This window comes from Mandrillus leucophaeus, unplaced genomic scaffold (assembly GCF_000951045.1).
Source record: "Mandrillus leucophaeus isolate KB7577 unplaced genomic scaffold, Mleu.le_1.0 Scaffold5, whole genome shotgun sequence".
Taxonomy (NCBI): Eukaryota; Metazoa; Chordata; class Mammalia; order Primates; family Cercopithecidae; genus Mandrillus; species Mandrillus leucophaeus.
Genome location: NW_012105364.1, coordinates 3,339,666 through 3,345,573, shown reverse-complemented (window position 1 = coordinate 3,345,573; position 5,908 = coordinate 3,339,666). Strand labels below are relative to the sequence as shown.

The 5,908-nt window shown below is 45.6% G+C and overlaps 1 pseudogene; it reads left to right on the top strand.

Moving 5' to 3' along the window:
• The first annotated feature begins 4,389 nt into the window (after positions 1–4,389).
• Positions 4,390–4,759, top strand: LOC105550912 (annotated as a pseudogene).
• The last annotated feature ends 1,149 nt before the right edge of the window (positions 4,760–5,908 follow it).

Here is a 5,908-nt window from a genome sequence, read left to right as displayed (position 1 = left end):
ATCTCCATCTTCAATGGAATTCACTTGCCAGGAAGCGCTACCACTGCTCTCCTGTAAGATTCTCAATAACCTCACTTGAGCTTATTGGCACCGAAAACCGAATCTCATCATGATCCCCACCGCTCTTTCTTTTCTTCAAACCTATAACAAGAGTCAGATTCCAGCATGTCCCAGGAGGAAAAACACAGACTCTGACCTAGGAGAAGGCTCACACACTAAAAATATCTACAAAAAAACTTGCAAATACTTATGGATATTTACCATAAGGGTGCTGTATCAAAAGGAGGATGATCATAATTTTACATCAGGCTGAATTATGGGTACGCATACCATAGGTTTTGGATCCAATATACTGACTCCAGCAGCTACAGGTAGTTCTCATTGCTTTCTTAGTTGGATGACTGAAACCGGGACTCAATGGAAATCCACATTAAATAAAGCTGAGTTGTCAGAAATACCCTGGAACAATGCATAGGAAGAAATGCAAAGTCTTGGCTGGGCACGGTGGTTCACGCCTGTAATCCCAGCAATTTGGGAGGCCAAGTTGGATGAATCACGACGAGGTCAGGAGTTCAAGACAAGCCTGGCCAACATGGTGAAACCCCGTCTCTACTAAAAATACAAAAATTAGCCGGGCATGTGGGTGCACACCTGTAATCCTGGCTACTCAGGAGGCTGAGGCAGTAGAATTGCTTGAACCCGGGAGATTGCACCACTGCACTCCAGCCTGGGGCACAGAGTGACACTCTGTCTCAGGGGGAAAAAAAAAAAAAGGCAAAGTCTTGGAAAGACAGAATGTTTATCATGTCTGTCCTGCTCACTCATGCTCTGGTGTGTCATGAGAACTCAAATGACACTCCCTTTACAAGGCTTTGGGCAATATAATTCATGACTTCTAAGATTCACATCTTTCCGTGTCTCTGAAATGAGAATGTATTATAAATAACACTTTGACTGTGGTGCTTTTTCTTTTTTTTCGAGACAGGGTCTTGCTCTGTCACCTAGGTTGTAGTGCAGTGGCATGATCTGGGCTCACTGAAGCATCAAACTCCGGGGCTCAAGTGATCCTTCCGCCTCAGCTTCCCAAGTAGCTGGGAGCACAGGTGTGCACGATGACATCTGAGAAATTTTGTAGAGACAGGATCTCCCTATGTTGCCCAGGCTGGTCGTGAACTCCTGTGCTCAAGTGATCCTCCTACCTTGGCCTCCCAAACTGCTGGGATTACAGGTGCGAGCCACCATGCCTGGCTTTTTTTCTAAGTGGTTCATAAAATAATAGTGCATCTTCTAACTGACAGTGGCTTGGATTTGATTACATCTGGGATATTGTTAAGACGACTATTCACATGTTCCGAGAACCCTGTGGCTGTCCTTCACTGGTCAGGTATGTTAATAGGAAATGCTGCTGATTTCAGTGGGGATGGACACCAGGTTCCTTGGTGTAGAGAAAATAATAGAATTTCATTTCCAGGAAAAAAGGTGTGTGTGCTTCCACAGTGGGCAGCAAGACCAGCGTGGCGATCACAATGGTGTAACCAAGGCTATTTCGAGCAGCAGCTAAGAGCTTATGTGCTCTTTCGGATCAGAATGGTTGGGCAGCTCACTGACTTCCTAGGTGTAGGGTCCGCAAACTGGGAACTGTGTTGATTCACGATAGAGAACGCAGCCACTTAACCAGGTCCCAGAACTCAATGTTTTCACGGACTCAGTGTTCCTTGAATGAATCGTGCATTTCTTTCCTATGGCTGCGTTAACAAATGACTACAAACTAGGTGGCTACGGACAACATAAATATATTCTCTCACGGTTCTGGATGCTAGACGTCCGAGACTGGCAGGGGCAAGCTCCCTCCAAAGGTAGCAGGGAAGACTCTGTTCCTGCTTCTTATCAGCAATCCTGGCTGCTCCTTGGCTTGTAGCTGTGTCACTGCGATCTCTGGCTCCATCAACACATGACCTTCCTCCTTGCGTAACTCTCCATTTTTTTTTTTTGAGATGGAGTCTCTGTCTCCCAGGCTGGAGTGCAATGGCACGATCTCCACTCACTGCAACCTCCGCCTCGTGGGTTCAAGCAATTCTCATGCCTCAGCCTCCCAAGTACCTGGGACCACAGGTGTGTACCACCATGCCAGGGTAATTTTTGTATTTTTAATGGAGATGTGGTTTCACCATGTTAGCCAGGCTGGTCTCGAACTCCTGACCTCGGGTGATCCGCCTTGCTTGGCCTCCCGAAGTGCTGGGATTACAGGCTGGGATTATAGGCGTGAGCCACCGGGCCCGGCCACATAGCTCTCCTCTTATAAGGATAGCAGTCATTGGATTTAGGGCCCTCCCTAATCCAGTATGACTTCATCTTAACTTGATTACATCTGCAAAGACCCTATTTCTAAATAGGGTCACCTGCACAAGTACCAGGTACCAGAGATTAGGACCTGAACATGTCTTTTTGGGGGTGGAATGCCATTTGCTCTCCTAACCTGCTCTCCTACATCCTCGTATAAAAACCAGGAGTCTTTCAAATATTAGAAATTAATTCTGTCTGCTTTAAAGAGAAAGTAAATCTATTAAAAAGATAGTGCGTTGGCTAATAAAACACTCGAGGTGACTAAAGAATCAAGCATAAGTCAGAAACAGTGCTCAAGACCTCTTCTCCTGAGCTGGTCTGCTGAGGCCATCACTTCTACCACCATCGAGCATCAGCAGTTCGCACCACGGGCAACGTTAGTGTTGGATACTGGATTTTATTGGGGATGAGAGTGTTTAAGGATGCTGTCCGTAAGAGGTCTTTCCATTTACTTTTATGACTGGCACCATGGGGAATCCCTGGGGTTCTAGCCATATTCCTTCCTGCTTCATTATTTAGCCACATGTAGGGTTCACACTAAGTCTGATTAAATTTAACAGGCCACTGATTCTGCTGTAGAGTGAGCTCCTTGGTAAAGCCTATGGTCTGTGGGGTAATTGTGATGGTGAATAAAGCATCCTGGGAGTCCAGAAACGGCGCTGCTGACAAGAAACGTGGCAGCCTGGAGGGTACATGCAGGTCCGGAACGGGCCGCCCTCCACCACGGCCACTTGGCCGCGGGTCCACAGCGCCATCATTAGGCGATGGAGAAAGAAACTGATATGCGGAAGGGATCATCTTGCCCATCTGATTACCCAGAACCTTCTCCAGAGCCAGGCAAACATCCTCACACTCCAGACCTATCCCTGCGGGTCCCCCCACATGCCTGCCTAACCTTCCGAGTCACACTGATTCTCCACTGCTGTTCCTTCTGAGTTCCCCAGCATTGCTTTAAAAATCATTAGCTCCTGCCGATGAATCTGTTCAGAACCTCGCCTCAGTGGACCTTTCCTTCAAAAACAAAAGACCAGGAAATGTATTCTTTAAAGTCCTGGTCATTGGGAGAATTTTGTTTCTACACCACCCTTCAGGATCCCCCCTAAATAGAGCTTTTCTCCTGTCACCGTCAACTTTTGGCTGGTACTAGAATATTACCCCAAATCATATAAAACCAGGCTTGGCTTTTTCACTCCTCATTCAGCTGATCACAGGGAACTAATTCTCTTAGAGACCTTTAGGTATGTGTGGCGGCAGGAACAGGCATTCTGAGGGTGTGAGCCACGCTGCAATTTCCATTGTCCTCCTTTAGAACCAACCCAGGCCTGGTCCTCTATCTACCACCTTCAATCTGACAATGGAAAGCCACAAAACAAACCTAAAGAAAAAAATGGAAGAATGAAAGAACAACCAAAGAAATAGAAAGCAAAATACAATAGCAAATATCAAAATCAAAAACTGGTTTTATTAAACGGGCTAATAAAGTACCAAAAAGTCTTTGGAGAAGTTGATCAAAAGGGAAAAAAAAATCCAAAGGCATAAGTAAACAATGTGAGGTACAAAAATAATAATAGATATTTAAAGCATAATACCTTATGGGCAAATATTTATAAATTTGAAGCAGATGAGATAGACAAATTTCTTTCTTTCTCTTTTTTGAGACAGGGTCTCACTCTGTCCCACAGGCTGGAGTGCAATGGTGTGATCTTGGCTCATTACAACTTCCTGGGGTCAAGCAATCCTCCTACTTCAGCCTCCTGGGTAGCTGGGACTACAGGCATGTACCACCACACCCAGCTAAAATTTTTGTATTTTTTGTAGAGAGAGGGTTTCACCATGTTGCCCAGGCTGGTCTCAAACTCCTGGGCTCAAGGGATCCATCTGCCTCAGCCTCCCAAAGTGCTGGGACGACAGATATGAGACACTGTGCCCTGCCACAAATTTCTTGGGAAAAGGAAAAGCTTACCAGAGTGACTCAAGGAAAATGGAAATAATCATTTATCCTATAATCATAAAGAAATCGAGCCTTTCCAACTTGGGTACGGTAAAATGGCTCCTGCAAAGAAGGGTGGTGAGAAGAATGGCCATTCTACCATTAACGAGGTGGTGACCGAGAATGTACCATCAACAATCCCAAGAGCATCCTGGAGTGGGCTTCAAGCAGCATGCCCCTCAGGTATTCACAGAGATCCAGAAATTTGCCATGAAGGAGATGGGAACTCCAGATGTGCGCATTGATACCAGGCTCATCAAAGCTGTCTGGGCCCAAGGAATAAAGAATGTCCCATACCTATCTATCCCTGTGCGGTTGTCCAGGAAACAGGATGAAGATCCACCAAACAAGCTCTATACTTTGGTTACCCACGTGCCTGTTACCACTTTCAAAAATCTATAGACAGTCAATGTGGATGAGAAGTAACTGCTGACTGTCAAGTACACCAAATAAAGTTATAAAACCACAAAAAAGGGAAAAAAAAGAAATTGAATAGTTACTTTTATCATAAAGAAACTCCAAAACAGGATTCAAAGATCAAATCATTCTGGCCTTACATGAATGAACTTTCTACAGCACAGTCTGTTCTGCTCTAATATGTGTCTGTAAAAGGAATTGTTTCATATACAGTTGTCCATCCACAAAACATGAAAAGCACAAACCAAAGAAAAAGACTGATACATTTAGCATCAAAGTTAAGAATTTGTGTTCATCAAAAGAAACAATAGGACTTCCAGTTTCAGCTAATGAGAGCAGACTAGAAAGAACTTTGCTCCTACTCTGACTACAAGAAAAAAGCTGAGAGGCTGGACATGGTGGCTTACATGTGTAATCCCAGCACTTTGGGAGGCTGAGGCGGGTGGATCACTTGAGGTCAGGAGTTCGAGGTTAGCCTGGCCAATATGGTGAAACCCCATCTCTACTAAAAATACAAAAATTAGCCAGGCGTGGTGGCGGGCGCCGGTAATCCCACCTACTCAGGAGGCTGAGGCAGGAGAATCACTTGAACCCAAGAGGCGGAGGCTACACTGAGCTGAGATTGTGCCACTGCACTCCAGCCTGGGTGACTCCATCTCAAAAAAAAAGACTCCGTCTCAAAAAACAAAAAGAAAAAAAGAAAAAGTTGAGAAGCCAAAAAGTTATGACTTTTCTTGAGCCCCGAGGTCATGAAGAAAACAACCCTAAAAAGTGGAGACGGAGGGACAACTGCAGGGAGCAACCCGACCAGGGCACTTGCTTTACCTGGGACGTGGGCAAAGTTCAGTAAGAAGATTAAGGCCAATTTTTTTTTTTTGAGAAGGAGTCTTGCTCTGTCACCCAGGCTGGAGTACAGTGACATGATCTCGGCTCACTGCAACCTCTGCCTCCAAGGTTCAAGTGATTCTCCAGCCTCAGCCTCCTGAGCAGCTGGGCGTATAGGCACACACCACCATGCTCAGTTGTATTTTTAGTAGAGAAGGGGTTTCACCATGTTGGTCAGGCTGGTCTCGAACTCCTGACCTCGTGATCCACCCACCTTGTGCTGATCCCAAAGTGCTGGATTACAGACGTGAGCCACCGCACCCAGCTGATTAA